We start from the raw sequence: 19,963 nt of genomic DNA on the forward strand, positions 1-19,963 counted from the left end.
AAAATCAGACAAGAATGCATTATTCAAATAGGGCAAGAACCTATATATAGGTTACCTATTAAAAAAGAGGATTTAGATGTTATGATTCACTGGCGCCGTGGCTCACTAGGCTAATCCTCCACCTAGCAGCGCCAGCACACCGGGTTCTAGTCCCGGTTGGGGCGCCGGATTCTGTCCCAGTTGCCCCTCTTCCAGGCCAGCTCTCTGCTGTGGCCAGGGAGTGCAGTGGAGGATGGCCCAAGTGCTTGGGCCCTGCACCCCATGGGAGACCAGGAAAAGCACCTGGCTCCTGGCTCCTGCCATCGGATCAGCATGGTGCGCCGGCTGCAGCATGCCGGCTGCGGCGGAAATTGGAGGGTGAACCAACGGCAAAGGAAGACCTTTCTATCTGTCTCTCTCTCTCTCACTGTCCACTCTGCCTGTCAAAAAATAAATAAATAAATAAATAAAAAATAGATGTTATGAGTCAGGACGACCCCTACTTGCATTGGGTACCACAGATTGGATGTATCCATGTGCCTTTAATGCTTAGAAGGGTGCTAAGCAGTCTTCAAGGTCATCCTGTGCCAGGACCTACTTACTATGTTGATGGAGGAAGCAAACAGGGGCAAGGAAAATATGGCTTTTGGAGATCAGATGGAGTTAAACTAGTTAAGGAGAGTGAGGGAAGTAATCAAGAATTAGAAAAAAGAGCCATGTTACTAGCCCTTCAAGAAGGACCCCCGATAATGAATATAGTTACGGATTCCCAATATGTATATACATTAATTGAGGCCAGACTCCTACCTGTAAATATTGAAGAACCCTTGCTTAGAACCATACTAGAAGCTATGGAAAGTAAAGAAGAAATTTATATCCAATGGGTGCCTGGACATAAGGGAATCCCAGGCAAAGAAAATATTGACAAATTAGTTTCACAAATAAATACAACTCAAATAAACCTGGTAGTACAAGGTGGCCACATTAAGGAAAAAGAACCAGAACAGATTGGATACTCCATAAGTGCCCCCAAAAGATCTGGTACTTATGCCAAAGGTAATAGAGACCCTTAACATTCAAACACAAATTACCATAATCCCAGGACAGTGGGGGTGGATAACAGAAACATCAGAGATGACTGAGGCCAAAGTAAGGGTAGTTGGAGGTTTCATCAGCCCAGGAGATCAAAATCCTTTAAAGATAAGATTGGTTAACCTATCCCCAAAAATAGTATATGTAAAAGCAGGACAACAGTAGCTCAGTTATTTTTAATGCCAGTCCTCCATGACATAGTAAGGCACCAAACATCTTTTTTCTAGAACATATTGAGACAGCCATGGATGATCATGCTAAATGGCATAGTGATGTGTCATACTTGAGACAACAATTCAGCTTACCAAAAATTGTAGCAGAACAAACAATAAAGAACTGCCCCAAGTGTGTACATAAAAGAGGAACTACTCCTCATATTAGTAGATCAAGGCTAGGACTGTGGCAAATGGATGTGACCCACTATGAGGCCCAGCTAATTCTGGTAGCCATTGAGACATCTACTGGCCTTCTATGGGCTAAGCTAATTCCTAAGGAGACTGCTCAGGAAACAGTATGGGGAATATTAGAACTACAGAATCTATTTCATATCCAAGCACTCCATACAGATAATGGCCCTAACTTCACAGCAGAAAGGGTCACAGGATTGTGCCGATATTTAAATTTTGATCATACCACAGGCACACCCTATAATCCACAGTCACAAGGAATGGTTGAGAGAGCCAATCAATCCTTAAAACAAGAAATGGATAAATTTGCCGATGTAGTTCAAACCGTTGAAGCATGGCTACAATTGGCTCTTATCACCCTTAATCAAAAGAAAAGGGGAGGAATAGGGGGCTATACCCCTACTGAAAGATATATTCATCAGAGATGGCAAGAACTAGAGCAAACGCTCCAACTCCAGAAATTTAAAGATAAAAAACTCTTGCTTTTATAGATTACCAAACAGTAAAGACTGGAAAGGGCCCACTACCATCCTTTGGAAAGGTGAAGGAGCAGTAGTGATTGACACACCTGAAAAGGGGATTATTAGCTTGCCCCAAAGACATGTTAGGATGGTTCCAGCCCCAGGACCTCAAGACTTGGGAATTTCCAACTAGGCACTAATGGAATATCAATTGCAATTATCCTGTCAAAAGAACTCATATGTTTGTAAGATGCTTTTTACAGAAAGAATTAGGGATTTCATATTCCAGAGCTAGGACTAAAGAACTCCAGAAATGGCAACAGCAGCAGCAAACGGAGATGGGACCCAGATAAAGGTAAGTTAATTGAAGGTAAGCAAATGCTTAAACAATTTAAAATATTAGGTAATTTAATGAGATTGTGGGAATCTTCTTAATTATATTGCCAAGGATAAAAACAGAACAAGTGTTAGGCCTAGTAGAAAACCCACCAGCCTATACATACCCTGATATTAATAATTTGCTTTTATTTGTAAAAATGGCTCAGAGCATAGATATATTATAGGTAGACCTCCAAGTAGCAATCAGTCAACACATTGTTTTTGGCAGGCAGGATATGAAATGTTTCACAAACATTTTGTAAAAATTCCAGTAAGGGAAGACCCAGGAAATTGGACAGGTAGAACAGAAGGGGAAGTATTGTATGCTAGATGCACACACTCATTAGATTCTAAAAAGGAGCTTGGTTGCTATATAAGAGGCCTGAAATGGGAAGAGAGAGTGATAACATTTTTGGCTCCATATATGGTGGTAAAAGCAACTCCCTTCACATATGTACCAGTAAATATGTCTGATTTGACTATACCAATAAAACCTATGCACAAAAAAAGAGACTTTGGAGTAACAGCAGCTATTGTCACTATAGCGGTGTCAGCAGCTGCAGTAGCTGGCACTGTGACTGGAGCACTGGCTCTAAGCACTACCCAACTACAGGGAGATGCTTTGGAGTCCCTCCTGAAGGTAATTCAGGAGCAGCGGGCTCAGCTAGGTGACCAGTCAACACTGCTTAAGACACATGCTATGGGGCTCCAGATGCTCGAAGCACGCATGGTACAAATAGAACAGATAATTACTATACTAGCTTTGGAAAGAGAACTCAAGTGTGAAGCGATTGGAAGAGTTTGCATTACCACCATTCCGTGGAACAATCTATCCATTCCTAATGCAACGCAACTAGCTGATATGTTCAAACACAACCATTCTACCTGGCTAGAGTGGGTAAATGCAACAGCTCATCTTGAGGCTAACATTACTGAGAGTGCTCTACAGATAATACAGCTTCAACATATAGCGGCATTTAAGATAGGTCAAGTCAGAACAGTGGAACAGAAAATAAATACTCTGACTGACACAGTTTCCTCTTGGCTCCCATCCTGGAAATGGTTTAAAATAGGAGCAATATTTTGTATGGTTCTTGTATGCTTGCCTACCTTAGAGCACCTCTTCTCAATTGGACAGAATTTCACGAAGGGATACCTAGCCCTCTGAAAGGAACCCAGCCCGCCAGAAATAGAAGAGGAAAAGGAAGATCCTGAATCTGGAAATCAATCCGGAATATGCTCAAGAATGTTCATCCCCTTGGCCCAGCGGCTCAATGAGCTTTGCAGGGCTACGAGCGCATTTAAAGAAAAGAAAAGGGAGGACTGTTAGGGAACCATTCATGGAGAAAGTAACTGTAGCACCCTTTGAAAGAAAGTAACTGCGCAGCCGCAGTCGCAGTTGCAGTCGCGCCCAGCTTGAAGGAAAAGTAGAGTAGTAGCCACCCTAGCTGGTAAGATTTCAAAACGGATGGCCTAGAGGGCCTAACCACAAACTGTCATTGCCATGATGATGGGACCCTGGGGGGTGGGAATGTGGGCGGGGCTAGCCTCTAGAAACTATATAAAGGGACCCTCAGCTGCTGTAAACCAGAGGTTGCTCAGCCTCTCTCCCCGGTCAGTAGTGCCTAGTGCCCGCGGGGAGAAGCTCCTGGTCTGTACTGCCTAACGTCCGCAGGAGTAGGCTTGAGCGATCTCTCCTCCTAGTCACCTAGAGTATCAATAAAATGTGTTTAGCTTGACCTTCCTCAGAATCCTCGACTCTTCCTGCAGGGTAACCTGGCCAGTTCCCGAAGGGGGAGATCCTGACACAAAGGAAGCTCCTGGTTCCTGGCTTCAGATCAGCACAGCTCTGGCCATTGTGGCCATCTGGGGGTCAGACAGCGGATGAAGACCTCTCTGTCTCTACCTATTTCAAATAAATAAAATAAATCATAAAAAAGAATCACTATGGTACATTGTGCACCTCCCTGTGTGCCACTCACCAGACAGCTGGCTGGGGAGTTTTGGATTCCACCCAAAGACTCTTCTTCTAGGTGTAGCAATAGATTATTCCTAGAAACCAAAGAAACAATCTTCCTTCCCCAGAGAAGCTACTGTATCATTTGCAACTAGATTTGGTTAGACAGGTCCCAGGGGAGCATGAACAATTTAGCTCCTCGATTCCAAGAGTATCTCACTGAAGCTGTGACCATGGATCTAATCTGGGATGAGAACACACTAGTACATCACCACTAGCAGTTCAGCCATCAGACAGAGAGCTTGGACAAACTATTTCAGCACTGTGCAGGGCATTTTACAAGGAGGGAATCTAATGCCTGTCCAGACTCACAGGCTCAGGCAAGGCGGAAACGTGTTGAGATCTTGGGCTCATCACAGCTCAGGGGTCTACCCAGGTGTGGCTGATGGACATCCAACGTGGAGGAATCAGCTCATTTAAGGAAAAACCAGGGTGTCTTACTGCTTCTACCGATCCCCGAAACAGGTGAGTTAATTTCATTCTGACCACAATTGGCCTCATTGCAGATTACAAAGGCACACATTTCAACTGTGCTCCTGTTCTGCGAGACAAAGCATCTCCCTGTGCTCTACTTTGATTTGTTCTTTGTCTTCTTAGGTGAGTTTGCTTTATCTACCCACCAAGCTTGTGCGTTCAGGGTACACTGCCGTTTCTTTCATCTTTACAAAACCACACTGCCTGACACCTTAGCATAATTCAGATCCTCAAGATTTCTGTGGAAATTAACCAGAAATGCCAATGTAAGTAGAAACAAAAGAATGCAGAAATCTCCATGTATGCATCTGTTGAATCTATTTAACCATCCATTCATCCCTCTATGTATCTGGCATTTGCCTGTATTGGGAAAGAAAGATGCATTATACAGCTACTGACACCCCTGAGTCATTTAGGGAGGATCCCAGGGACCAACATGTCCATGTCCCCATCTGGAGACCCAGGAGAGCCATTCATTCAATTCTAGGACACTATCAGAGTATTAGTCAGTTATCTAAGGCACTAAGGTAGGAGGGTCCACTCCTGCTCACGGACTGAGTAGCCCTTTTGCTCCACTCAAACCTGACCAGGAAGGGCGATTTCCCTGACAAAGTCTACAGATGTTAAACCTAGCCAGAAGTACCCACACAGAAACATCAAATTTATGCCTGGCCAAATGTGTGGGCACTTGGTGGCCCCGTCCAGTCATTACATAAAATCACCTTTCATACTAGGATCAAACATGAAATGAAACACCAGGAGTAAGGCAGGCCTTTGCATTCACAGCCATAACAGTTGATATGCATAGGCAGACAGGAGGAGGAAGGGCTGGAGGGGAGAAGGGGTGAAAAATGCAAGGGGAGGGCCTCACTGGAGGACAGGAAGATGGAGAGTTTGGAAACACCAGGAATCAGAAGACAAGACAGGGCTGGCGCTGTGCTGCAGCGGCTTAATGCCCTGGCCTGAAGGGCCAGCATCCCTATGGGTACTGGTTCAAGACCCGGCTGCTCCACTTCTGATCCAGCTCTCTGCGATGGCCTGGGAAAGCAGAGGAAGATGGCCCAAGTCCTGGAGGAAGCTCCTAGCTTCAGGATCGACACAGCTCCAGCCGTTGTGGCCAATTGTGGATGGAAGACCTGTGTGTGTGTGTGTGTGTGTGTGTGTGTGTATAAAACTCTGACTTTCAAATAAATAAATCTTCAAAAAAAAAAAAAGCACAACAATGTCATAAGGATGAACAGCACTGTGGCATAGCAGGTAAAGCCGCCACCTGCAGTGCCGGCATCCCATATGGGTGCCAGTTCAAGACCTTGCTGCTCCACTTCCAATCCAGCTCTCTGCCAAGGCCTGGGAAAGCAGTAGAAGCTGGCCCAAGTCCTTGGGCCCCTATACCTGCATGGGAGACTCAGAAGAAGCTCCCAACTCCTGGCTTCAGATCAGCACAGTTCTGGCCATTATGGCCAACTGGGGAGTGAACCAGCGGATGGAAGACTGACATCTCCCTCTATGTCTCTGCCTGTCTCTCTATCTCTGCCTCTCTGTCTGTCTCTGCCTCTCTCTCTCTGCCTTTCCTTCTCTGTGTAACTCTTTCAAATACATAATAAATCTTTAATTAAAAAAAGGCATCAGCAGAAAGAGTAAAACTTCAGACTGAGCACAGCCCCCTGAAGCAGAGCCCTGAGCTCTAGCTCAGTCCCTCACCCTCACCCCATCGTGACCAGCACTGCAACCAGGGTCAAGTTTCCTGAACTCAGGAAGCAGCTCTGCTAGCTGCTAGATGTGCAGCCATCTCCAAACAATCCTCTCATGTGGGAAAATGTATGCTCTCACGGGCGTCACCTCAGTTCCCACAGCAAGGAAACTGCGGTCCCTGCCTTCTCTCATCCCTGGGGATCTTTGAAGCTCAGGACAGCCCAGGAAACCACAGGCACGTAATGAAGGCAAGGCCATGCATGTTTGCCTCTCGGGGAACACACACACTCACCACAGACAGCCCTCCATTGGCTGACAGATGCTTCCTAAAGCTTGGTCTGTGTGAGAAACAGCCTCACTCATTCACTCAAGCGATGGACTCGACTCAGCGAGTGCAAAAACAGTGAGACCCGACTTCCGATCTTGCAACACCTTGTGCCAGCACACCAGGAGCAGGTTCCAGAAAGCTATTTATTTCCTAGCAAGCAGATCCCTCCCCCAGTTCCTCATTGGCTGAGTAACAACAGCATGACAATCTTCCTGGCATTTGCTTCAGCTGTTTGGCCACAACCTTCCTGGGTCCCTAAAAACTCAGGTGCACAGAATCTACCATTCTTACTTTGAAAATGAACCAAGTGTTTACTTCTCACAGGGAGGAATAGTGGCGAGGAGTTCTTGGGCAAGGCACCTTTGTGCAGAGCAGTGTGTGTGAGGGGTGAACAAGGGCTTGTCTAGGAGAAGATATACTATATTGGCTAACACAAATCTGCACTCATGTAGAAAACTCACACTCTCATCTGAGGGAAATCACTAACATCTCCCACTCCTGAATATGGCCCGGAAAGGGTCTATTGTAAACTGCCTGCATGTCTGTATCCTCCGGCAAATTACAAATTCCCAAACACACCCCCGGCAGTCTTAGCCTAGTACTTCTCCCAGTGGTGGCACAGATTCCCAGAAGTAACTTGGGGGGTTTGCCTCCACATGCTTGAAACAATGGGATTCAGACTCATCTCTGTGCCTTGGTTGTCAGCTTCTAAGCAGATGTGTTTCCAGCTCCCATTCCATGACAAGCAAAGTCCTGTATCATCCACGCCCACCCACACTCCAACACTGGAGCCCACAAAGAACTGTGGGCTGCATTTTGGGCCCTTGTGAGACTTGCTGTCTCCCACAGTGCACATCAGGAGGAAGCTGAAATCAGGACTGGACCAGATGTAAACCCAGGAAATCCTATGTGGGATGTAGACACCAGGAGATGACTTATTGCTGCCCCAGGAATCCACCTTTTACTCCTATAACACTTAAGAGGGAATTACATAAAATTAATTATACACAGGCAAGTTTGTGCACACAAGGCATGACTATGTTATCAATAACAAGAAAAGCAGTATTGGACCAAGGCACACAGGAGCAGAATTTGTGTATGCTATTATAGGTGGCATGGACTCAGACTAAGGGGCTATATATTTAGGATGCTGTATGTGATCTCAGTATCAACATATTTTTGATAATCTTTCAGAGATTTATTTTTACTTATTTGAAAGGCAGAGTTACAGGGAGAGAGGGGGAGAGAGGCAGATCTCCTATCCACTGGTTCACTACCCAAATGGCCTCATGGCTGAAGCTGGCCCTGACCAAAGTCAAGAGCAAGGAACCAGGAGCTTCTTCCAGATCTCACATGGCTGCAGGGGCCCAAACACTTGTGCCATCCTCCACTAATTTCCCAGGTGCATTAGCAAGGAGCTGGACTGGAAGTGGAGCAGCCAGGACTTGAACAGCAGCCCATATGGGATGCTGGCATCACAGGCAGCAGCATTACCTGCTACATCACAAACACCAGCCCCTAGATAATTTCTGTGTACATGGGGGACAAGTTCAAGGGCATTTAACTAGCTGTGAGCCAAGGCCACACCAAGGGTGCTCGAGGCTGGCCAGGACACCACACGGCCCCTCAGGGCTCAGGCTGCGAGTGCCTCCAGGCAGCAGCGGAGGTCAGGGCGCATCAGAACGAACTTTGAAAAACGGATTTGAGGGCCCAGTAACATGGTGTAGCAAGTTAAGCCTCTGCCTGCAGCACCAGCATCCCATATGGGCGCCAGTTCAAATCCCAGCTGCTGCACTTTTGATCCAGCTCCCTGCTGATGCACCTGGGAAAGCAGCAGAGGATGGCCTAAGAAATGGAAATGCAACAAACACAACAATGCACCTCAAGGACCGCAAAAAGCAAGAAAATCCCAGAGTTAGAAGACAGAAATAATATCAGAACTGAAACATGAAATAAAATTTTTTTAAAAAGATGAGTTGCAGGCGTGCACCTTCCGGATAGGTTAATGCCAGAGAGACCTCGGAGACACCAGACGCGTTTATCGGCTTTTCAGCTTCCACTTTATTTTTTAGCAGACTCGGGTTACATGTCGCGAACGCCCGCTGTCTTCGCCTCCTCCAACCCTCTTTTATATCCCCCTCCCACCGTCCACCTGTTTATATATGATTCACGGAGAACATGTTACCAAATCAGCAAGAAACAAAACTTAGTAAATGTGGGAAACATGGAATAACAGGATGCTTAAAGTCAAAACAGCATCTTGCGGTTAGCAACGGGCAGGGTGGAAAAAGCCCAGCACTAAACTTCTTGTGCTTGTACATGTTGGGAGGGGCACAGCTGGCCAGGCTGTCCCGTTCCCCGACATCTCCCCCTTATTTCTTTGCAAAATGGAGTGGTACTGTGCCTGTCTTAGGTGACCAAGAGCATCTATTGGGCTTACCCGTCATTGGCACATGAACATGAGGTGTGGAGGGAGCGTTCATGCCCTGTCTTAGGTTGCCTTGAAGACCTCTCAGAACTTACCTGTCTTTGACTACCGGTCCAGCAGATTCAGCCACACCTGAATCTGTCCATTTTGCATGGGGTACTGGTTATTGAATGTTAGCATGGCTTATTTAACCACCATTTGCGTATTACGCTGACGCCTGAACAGCCCTTGCAAGATCTGAACAATAATTGATCCTGCTATAAGCACAACAAGTGCCAGCCCTATAATAGCGGCCCATTGTTTAATTGGATTCCAACTACCATTTAACATGCTACCCAAAAGATGGGACTGATTAGCGGCAAATGAAAAGTGGTTGTAGGGGTAGGCGGTAACACAAACTGCAGTAGATCGAATAACACAGGGTATGCCAGCCAGGCCTGATCTTGCAATAAATCCGTTCATTGAGTTAACAGCTGAATAGCAGTATATCATCAAGTGCCTGGGCGGTAGATCTTGTGATGCTATCAAGTGCGGACAGTGTGGAGGTTTGGCTCACGGCCATGCCAATAGCGGCTGCACCAGCTGATAACGCCGCAATTACTGCAATGACGACTGTGGTGACACCAAAGTCTCTCCTGTGTCGAACAGCCATTGAGAAGTCCTTCTCAGACACCGCAACTGGTACAGGAACCCAAATGGTAATCCGCACAACCTCCAGTGTTTCCACTTCATTCAATTTTCCTTTAACACATGAGGAAATAACTCCTGTAGTGCAAGTATTATTAGTAGCATTACAGCGACACCAAAAGAAGGGAGGCTGAAGGCAAACAGGGGATGATACACGGGTTTCATTGGGTGATGAAAAGGCAAATCATAGCCAGCGCTGCAGCTCACGAGGCTAATCCTCCGCCTTGCGGCGCCGGCACACCAGGTTCTAGTCCCGGACAGGGCGCCGGATTTTGTCCCGGTGGCCCCTCTTCCAGGCCAGCTCTCTGCTGTGGCCAGGGAGTGCAGTGGAGGATGGCCCAAGTGCTTGGGCCCTGCACCCCATGGGAGACCAGGAGAAGCACCTGGCTCCTGCCTTTGGATCAGCGCGGTGCGCTGGCCACAGCATGCTGGCCGCGGCGGCCATTGGAGGGTGAACCAACGGCAAAAGGAAGACCTTTCTCTCTGTCTCTCTCTCTCACTGTCCACTCTCTGCCTGTCAAAAAAAAAAAGAAAGAAAAGGCAAATCAAGAAGGTGCAAAGAAATTAACATTAAGGAGCAACAGGGAATCGATCAGAGGTGGACAGGCATCTGGAGAATTGGGGGTGCCTGAGGAGTGCAAGAAGGAAGTGGATTGGTAGGAGGGTAAGGAGCAAATGGTCTGTGACACTCCTGGCACCTGAGAGGTAGCGACTCAGATCGAAAAACTATAAGTTCCCCTGTAATATTGGCTGTATAAGAACTACCTGACTCATTCCAGTTGATAACATCTCCCATGGAATAAGTGGCCAAATTAATACATGGCGTAGGAAAGCCGGTATAATTATAACCACAAAGATCTGCACCAAACTTGGGCTTATGGAAGCATAGCGCTCCCGAAAGGTGGATGGGTAAGTTAACCTGGCCCTGATGGGAAGAATTGACAAGACTGTTGTAAGGCACTCCAAATCTTTCACCTATGGTAGAGTTATGCAAATACACAACTGGCAGAAGGTTAGAAGAATTAGAAACAGGTAGAAGGAGAGGTAGGGCTCTCAAGAGACCGCAATACTCATCCAGCTTGGCCATCGTTGGTGACAGTGGCGTCATTATTAGGAGTAGGATCACGATCATCTTGCCACTCTATTGTTCTTGTCAGTCTTTCTGGAGTCCAGATTGGATTTTTTTTTTCCTGTGGGAGAAAACAAACAGCGCCTCGTACCCGTCTTATTAATGGGTATGGGCCTTTCTATTTGTTATCTTGTGGGTCTTTCCACATAATCATTTTTCTAACAGGTGGCTGAGCTTCTGTCAGTTCATGGGGTTTATTACTATTGGGGGTCTGTTCCGAGATTACATGATGTTCTGCCGGGGTGAGACCATCAGCTTTTTTATTTAAAAAATTTATGGTAAGTAAGGCGAGGTTGAGAATGTCTTTAGGGGAATGGGATAGTGCCCCTATTCCCCCTTTTTGTTTTAACACAAAATTTTTCAGATACAGATTAGTGCGTTCCACAACGGCTTGTCCAGTAGGGTTATATGGGATGCCGGTTAAATGAGAGATATGAAAAGTTGCTAAAAACTCAGCAAAAGCCTTAGAAGTATAAGCAGGTCCATTATCAGTTTTTATTATATTAGGAATTCCCCAAGAAGCAAAACATTGTAACATATGTTGCATTACATGGGAGGTGGACTCTTTGGCAGCGGCGGTAGCCATAACTACTCCTGAGTAAGTATCCACCGTAACATGGACACAGGATAGCTTGCCAAAGGCAGGGATATGCGTTACATCCATTTGCCAAATGTGACATGGATAAAGGCCCCGGGGATTAGCTCCAGTGGGCATAGTAACAGGCTGATGAATAACACATTTTTCACAATTTTGGACAATAGATTTAGCTTTACGAATAGGGATATTAAACCTCATCCTTAAGGTCTTACTATTAACATGCCAAAGTTTGTGATATTCCGTTGCCTGTTCCATGGCAGTGCAAGCTAAAAGGAAGCGGGAATGTTGATCGGCAAGGGCGTTTCCCGCAGTGAGAGGACCTGGCAGAGAGGTATGTGCTCTAATATGGGTGATAAAAATGGGATCTGATCTCCTAAATAAAGCATGCTGAACAAGCTCAAAATAAGGAAACACTGTAGAACTTTTGGATATTAGCGAAGGGGAGCCTAGCCTCTTAACAGCATTAACAACATATAAGCTATCAGAAACGATATTAAGAGGACCCTCAACCATATTTAATAACTTAGCCACTACAGCTAGCTCTGCATGTTGAGGTGAGGGAGACGCAGTAACTGCATGATGCACCTGACCTTGTAAAATAGCCACCCAGGTACCTCCTTTTGCTCCATCAGTAAAAGCTATGGGTGCTTTGGGAATGGGATTAGAATAAACTCTTTTAAAATAGTGTAAGGGTACCATGTCGCAAAATCTAATAAAGGGATGATGGGGATAATGGTTATCTACACTTATGTCAAGGGTGATGGTGATGTGGGACCATTGCCAAGTTTCCTTAGCCCACTCCTGAATGACTACAGACTCTAATGGAAGAATGCAGGACTGTGGTCTTCTCCCTGCAATTTCTATGACTTGGTGGATGGCTTGTAAAACTAAATTTCCCATAGCCTCCACATAGGAGGTAATAGATCTGGGCATATGGTTATGTGGGTATACAGACAACAACGGTCCTTCTTGCCAGAGTAAAGCATAGGGATAATGACTTTGTATGAACACCAAAATACTTAAGGGCATACTGGGGTCACACCGCTGCATAGCGGTGCTCTTAAGGTGCTGTTCAAAATTTTTTAATACTGCTTTTGTCTCCTTTGTAAGTTGTCTGGGTGAATTTAGGCATGCATTGCCTTCCAGAAGTCGGAACAAAGGGTGCATTTCTTCAGTAGTCATTTTACAATAAGGCCGAATCCAGTTTAAATTTCCACACAATTTGGGCCGGCGCCACGGCTCACTAGGCTAATCCTCTGCCTAGCGGCACTGGCACACTGGGTTCTAGTCCCAGTCGGGATGCTGGATTCTGTCCCGGTTGCCCCTCTTCCAGGCCAGCTCTCTGCTGTGGCCAGGGAGTGCAGTGGAGGATGGCCCAGGTGCTTGGGCCCTGCACCCCATGGGAGACCAGGAAAAGCACCTGGCTCCTGGCTCCTGCCATCGGATCAGCGTGGTGTGCCGGCCACAATGTGCTGGCCGCAGCTGCCATTGGAGGGTGAACCAATGGCAAAAGGAAGACCTTTTTCTCTGTCTCTCTCACTGTCCACTCTGCCTGTCAAAAAAATAAAATAAAATAAAATTTAAAAAATTTTCCACACAATTTTTGTAAGTCATTTAAGGTTTTAACATGATGAGTGGAGATATTAAAATCAAGAGGCTTTACTGTGGTAGGGGTAATCCGTAGTCCTAAATATTGGACTGCAAGAACTCGTTGAATCTTTTCAGGGGATAAGATAAGATTATAATTGTTTAGGGATTGCTCTAATGCAAAAAAGGCTTTATCTAATTCTTCCTGGTTGAGAGCAGCCAATAGACCATCACCCATGTAGTGTACTATTGTCATTTGTGGAAATAATTTTCTTACAGGTGCAATAGCCTTAGCAACATATATTTGACATAATGTGGGACTATTAGTCATTCCTTGTGGCAATACCATCCATTCAAAATGAGCATTGGGTCCTATATGATTTATAGAGGGAATTGTAAAGGCAAAACATTGTCTATCTTCCTTGGCTAGGGGGATAGAGAAAAAACAATCCTTTATATCAACTACTATTTTTTTTTTTTTGACAGGCAGAGTGGACAGTGAGAGAGAGAGACAGAGAGAAAGGTCTTCCTTTGCCGTTGGTTCACCCTCCAATGGCCGCCGCGGCCAGCGCGCTGCGGCCGGCGCACCGCGCTGATCCGATGGCAGGAGCCAGGAGCCAGGTGCTTTTCCTGGTCTCCCATGGGGTGCAGGGCCCAAGCACCTGGGCCATCCTCCACTGCACTCCCTGGCCACAGCAGAGAGCTGGCCTGGAAGAGGGGCAACCGGGACAGAATCCGGAGCCCCGACCGGGACTAGAACCCGGTGTGCCGGCGCCGATAGGCGGAGGATTAGCCTAGTGAGCCGCGGCGCCGGCCTATCAACTACTATTAGTTTCCATTCTCTAGGTAGCATGGTTAAAACGGGGAGGCCGGATTGGGTGGCTCCCATAGGTTGCATTTGTTTATTTATAGCTCTTAAATCATGAAGTAGGCGATATTTACCTGATTTCTTTTTAATCACAAAGATAGGAGTATTCCAAGGAGAAGTAGATGGCTGAAGATGTCCTGCCCCTAATTGTTCCTCTACTAAGGTTTTTACAGCAGCCAATTTTTCTTCTGTAAGGGGCCACTGCGAAATCCACACTGGCTTAGAGGAGAGCCAAGTTACAGGGATTGGCTGCGGTGCGGTGGCCCCTCCTGGAAACCCAGTCCATGCCTGTCCTTTTCTCCTTTTGGACTAATGGGCATTGAAATACCCTGTTCCCTAGCTCCCAGGCCTCCACCTTTATATCCCATTCATGTCATGATGTTCCACACAGCCTGCTATCCTTGTTGTTTTCCCTTTTCATTAGTCAAGGTAAGTCTTAGTTCCTGTAGGACGTCTCGTCCCCAAAGGGTAACTGGCAGCTTACAGATATATGGTTGGATCTGTCCAGAATGGCCTTCATTGTCGGTCCAAGTGAGGATGCTGGCACTCCTAGGTGGAGCATGGGTAGTACCCAACCCTACCAGTGTATTCTATGACTCTTGTGTTGGCCAGGAGGGAGGCCAGTCATCTGCGGCTATAATACATCAGCCCCAGTATCTAACAAGCCTTGTATTGTTTTTCCCTGAATGACAAGAGGCCAAAGTGGTCTGTTTTCCAATGATAAGGAGAGTGCTGCAAAATTACTTCCTTGTTTAGCTCTCTGATCTCTAATTTTTTCCCAGCATAGTAATTGTGCTAGGGGTCTGTCATTATCTACGATAGCTGCACCTAAGGTGGCTTGAACGATAACTTTAGGTTTGCATGTGGGGAAAGTTACTATTGTTGGCTGAATTTGGAGTCCACGCTGAAAATTGGTGGCTCGTCCAATCACTAGTCCAAAGCCAGTATTGGGAACAGAATTTTTAGTAGGGACTACATCAATGATTTGAGGACCCATAGCTGGAGTTAATATTTGAGACTCCGTTGGCTGCAATTCGAAACAGCTTACTGTTCCTGATCCCCCTTTTTTGATTGCTGGCACACCCAAATTTGCTTCAGGCCCCGGTGTGCTGGGGCCCCTCTCCCATTTTTTGACTCTTGGGGAATGGGGTTTCCTGCTCTATCAGTCTTAGAATAACAATCACTGGCCCAATGATTACCTTTCCCACATTTAGGGCATAATCCTGGCTGTCGTTTGTTGGGCTTATGTTGTCTACATTCCTTTTTTACATGTCCAGGCTGGCCACAAGCAAAACATTTGCGGTCACTCGCTCTATTGGCCTTAGCCATTGCCATAGCAGCATGAGCCCAGAGGCAACATCATCCATGACATCTCTGCAAATTTTCATAAAGGTAGGGATGTCCTTATGTTGCCGAGGCCTTAGCGTGGAGCGACATGTCTTATTAGCATTTTCATATGCCAGTCCTCTCAGCAAGGGTGCGGCCTCTTCAGGAGACTCAAACAGATTGCCCGCAGCTTCATAAAGGTGGTTAATAAAATCTGCATAAGGCTCGGTCGGTCCTTGTATTATCTTACTAAGACTGTGTTTATCTTCCCCTTTTTTTGGCACTACCTTCCAGGCCCTCAAGGCTGTATCTCTTATTTGTTGTAATACCTCCCGGGGACACCGAGCTTGCACCGCTTCTGCATGGAATGCTCCCTCTCCACTTAACATGTCCTCATTCCAGGCAGGTTGCCCATCAGCTCGGTTTTGTGCCGCCTGAGTACGAGCTAGTTCCCTATAAGCGGCTGACCATAAGAGATAATCTCCCCCTGAAAGGACTGCCTTGCAGACATTTCTCCAATCTTCAGGGACTAGGCCCTGAGTGCCTAAAGTTCCTAGGATAGCTTTGGTGAAGTTAGCATGTGGCCCGTAGAGAGTCACTGCCTTTTGCAGCTCTTTTAATGCTGTAAAGTTGACCGGAGTCCACCCGCGATTTCCTTGGCAGTCTTCAGTCACTGGAAAGATCTGATGGGGGTTAAAGAACTCTGCCCAATTTGGTTTCAGGCACCACGGTGGGTGGGGAGTTGATTCCCCAGTATTTATAAGAAAAGCAGCTTCAACGTCATTACGAGCACTTTCGTTTTCAAGTATTTGCCTTCTAGTCTGTTTCTCCGGCCCAGACTCTAAAACTATGGGCCTCATCTCATTTGAAGCATTGCCGGCAAAACAGCAACAGCACATAGGATGAGGGGGCAGTTCGTAAGGAGGAGTGGAGGGCATTAAGGGCAACTCGGGGTATAGTGGAGGCAATTCCAGCGTCTGCAGATGTTTCGCTTTTGGTCATGCTCCTCCGCTTGCTTCCATCCTTTGTTCCTCTATATTGTCTCCTTTTTCGCTACTATCAAGGGAGTCTTCGCTGAGCTCCTCCAGTAGTTCGGAGACTTCATCTAAGAGTTCCCCGACCTAGTCATCCTCCGACCGTAAGGCAGTATCTATCAGCTTCCACAAGCGGATCACTCCCTCTTCAACTCCAGCGTTTCACAATTCACGTCCCACCCATCTCCACCAAACCTGTGATAAATCTCCTTCTTCAACAAACCAAGGACAAGTTTTATATAGTATCCTAGTAAAATTGCACACAGCTACACTCTTTACGGGCGGCTAATCAATAGGTGCATTTTCATGGTGGACTGTATGTTCCCCATTGTACCGCGGTATTCCTAGGCTTTTTCCCCTAGACTCCCGTCTATAGACTTTTTTTTTCTTACCTTCTTTCTGCGTCACAGCGATCCGAGTCATGGCACCAGTTGCAGGCATGCACCTTCCGGATAGGTTAATGCCAGAGAGACCTCGGAGACACCAGACACGTTTATCGGCTTTTCAGCTTCCACTTTATTTTTTAGCAGACTCAGGTTACATGTCACGAACGCCCACTGTCTTCGCCTCCTCCAACCCTCTGATATATCCCCCTCCCACCATCCACCTGTTTATATATGATTCACGGAAAACATGTTACCAAATCAGCAAGAAACAAAACTTAGTAAATGTGGGAAACATGCAATAACAGGATGCTTAAAGTCAAAACAGGATCTTGCGGTTAGCAACGGGCAGGGTGGAAAAAGCCCAGCACTAAACTTCTTGTGCTTGTACATGTCGGGAGGGGCACAGCTGGCCAGGCTGTCCCATTCCCCAACAATGAGTGGATCAGGTTTTTTGAAAAGGTGAACAAAATTTGTATTTATTTTTATTTTTTGAGGTCTGAAACACAATCTTATTTATTTGTTGTTATTAAACCTTAGTTTTGACTGGACTCAGATTTAGCAGTAGACGCTCTCAGAGAAGACAGCCCACATCTCCCGGCAATCCATTCCTGGCGTTTTTCTTTGGCCTCCTCCATTCTCTTGGCTGAGAGTTTAGCATATTCTGCAGCCTCCTCCTTGTTCTCCTTAGTACACTGTTTCTTCAGAGCAATTTGCCGGCGTCTGTGTCGCAGGACACGTGGAGTAACTAGACGCTGAATCTTGGGTGCTTTGGTCCTAGGTTTCTTACCCTGTTTAAGGGCTTTTCTTACAACATACTGGCATACATCATCTTCTTTAGAGAAACTGAAAAACTTACGAATTCTGCTGGCTCTTTTAAGACCCAGGCGACAAGACACCGTGGTATCTGTCAATCCAGGAATATCTCTCTCTCTCTCTCCCTCTCTTTTTTTTTTACAATGACCAAGTTGAGAACACTCAAATTGGCATCAACAATGCAGCCCCGAACTGATTTGAGCTTTCTTTCTCCAGTTCTCCTTGGTCAGTAACAGGAATGCCCCTTATTCAGCAGAAGGTGGACCCGCCCATGGGTCAAGACACCTTGCTTCATGGGAAAACCTTGTTTGTCATTCCCACCACTGATCCGGACCACATAACCCTTCCATTCTTCACCCAGGGTGTCGGCAGCAACTTCTGTGGCCATACACTTCTCATAGAAAGTACGAAGTTTACGTTCATTGTGCACTTGGATGAGTTTCTGGCAGCCAGTGGCTGGGAAGGAGGTATTCAGCTTCATTTTGAAGCAGCTGGCCACTTCGGAGGCTAAATTTTATTTAAGGTATACAAGTTTCATGTATTTCCTATATACAGATCTAGGAACATAGTGATATTCCCCATCCTTCCCTCCCTCCCACCCACGCTCCAACCCTTCTTCCTCCTCCCTCTCCTATTTCCATTAATTTTTACAAAAATCTATTTTTAGTTTACTTTATACTCCTAAGGGTAACTCTGCACTAAGAGTTCAGGTAGTATGAAGGAAAAAATACTGTTGTGGGGGCTGGTGCTGTGGCACAGCAGGTTAAAGCCCCAGTCTGCATGGCGGGCATCCCGTAAGGGTGCAGGTTCAAGTCCTAGCCGCTCCACTTCTGACCCAGCTCTCTGCTGTGGCCTGGGAAGGCAGTGGAAGATGGCCCAAATCCTTGGGCCCCTTTACCCACGTGGGAGACCTGGAAGAGGCTCCTGCTTTGGATCAGCACTGCTTCAGCCATTATGGCCAACTGGGGAGTGAACCAGCAGATAGAAGACCTCTCTCTGCCTCTGTTAGGGTCATTTCTGGGCCAGGGGCATCTTCAGGCGAAGTTATTTTCAGGAAAGGGCATCTGGGTGAGGGTCATTGCTGGCAGGGGCTTCCAGGCAAGGGCATATTCGGGCAAGGGTCACTTCTGGGCCAGGGTCATCTTCAGGTGAGGTCAATTTCAGGGATGGCATCTGGGTGAGGAGGGCATCTGGGTGAGGGGCATTGCTGGGTGGAGGCACCAAGGCAAGGGCAAGGGTCAATCCTGGGGCAGGGGTATCATGGGTAAGGGCAGTCTGGGTGAGGTTCACTTAGGGCCAGGGGGCATCATGGGAGAAGGCATCTGGGCAAGGAGAGCATCTGTGTGAGGGTCATTGCTAGGCAGGGGCACCTGGGCCAGGGCATCTTGGGCAAGGGTCACTTCTGGACCAGGGGCAGCATCATCCTAGGGCCCAGGGTCTACTGTGCTGCGGGTGGGCACTGCACAGGGCAGCAGGGCCTGCCAGCAGTGGGCAGCCTGCTGTGCTGTGCTGTACTGAGTATTCAGTGGGGTGAAGAGGCCTCTTCCAGGCTGGTCTTATTACACTGTGACTCCAGGGGCACTGCCGTGTGTGTGTGTGTGTGTGTGTGTGTTTATGAGTATTTATAGATTGTCGCTCCCCCTCTTCATGGAGGAATGACGCTAAGCCCTGCCTATGCTTCCTAGCCGAGTCACGGCACCATTATGTCGCTCCCCGTCTTCGTGGAGGAACGACACAGGACCCTGCACTGTTCTTTTGTCTGCTCAGCCCTCCCCGGGTTTGCTGCTGGTTCTTCCCGGGTTGGCTACCGTCCCTTCCACCTCCGTGGAAGGGCGGTTCCCCCTGCCACTTTCCCCACTTCCGGGGGGAGCGGCACACTGCCGGCCGGCTCTCTCGGGGGCTGCACAGGTGTTCCTTCAGATAGATGTTCCTGGTGCATGTTGTCTCTCTCCTCCTTTATAGTCCTCTTCCACCAATCCCAACTCTGCTACCCACAATGCTGAGTACGCTGCTCTCCTCCAATCAGGAGCAGGTCCTGCTGTTTATTGGTTGAACTGGAGGCAGCTGTGTAGAAGCTGTTTCCTCCTCTCCCAGCGCCATATTGTGGGAGAGCAGATGCATAGAATAAGTCTTAATTCCAGTAACTTAGTCTAGTCCTAGTTGCTTCCCACAATAGATATTTATAGAACAGGGCAGCAGCAGGACCCCAGAGGGGCACAAATTTTCAACAAGGTCATGCCTGGAGGTATGAGCTCACCACACAACAGAAAGTCACAGAT

General features: G+C 47.1%; 1 long non-coding RNA gene and 1 pseudogene across 1 annotated transcript; both read right to left on the reverse strand.

Moving 5' to 3' along the window:
* Positions 1–8,865: 8,865 nt before the first annotated feature.
* Positions 8,866–17,072, reverse strand: LOC108176034 (uncharacterized). The gene is made up of 2 exons (XR_011384614.2): positions 16,878–17,072; positions 8,866–11,133 (listed from the first exon to the last, which is right to left on the reverse strand). It is a non-coding gene; the product is annotated as an uncharacterized LOC108176034 (long non-coding RNA).
* A 101-nt stretch (positions 17,073–17,173) lies between these two features.
* On the reverse strand, positions 17,174–18,249 carry LOC138847022 (small ribosomal subunit protein eS6 pseudogene; annotated as a pseudogene).
* Positions 18,250–19,963: the final 1,714 nt, after the last annotated feature.

This window comes from Oryctolagus cuniculus, chromosome 19, assembly GCF_051225735.1.
Source record: "Oryctolagus cuniculus isolate XC-2025 breed Fujian yellow rabbit chromosome 19, ASM5122573v1, whole genome shotgun sequence".
In the NCBI taxonomy this organism is placed as follows: Eukaryota; Metazoa; Chordata; class Mammalia; order Lagomorpha; family Leporidae; genus Oryctolagus; species Oryctolagus cuniculus.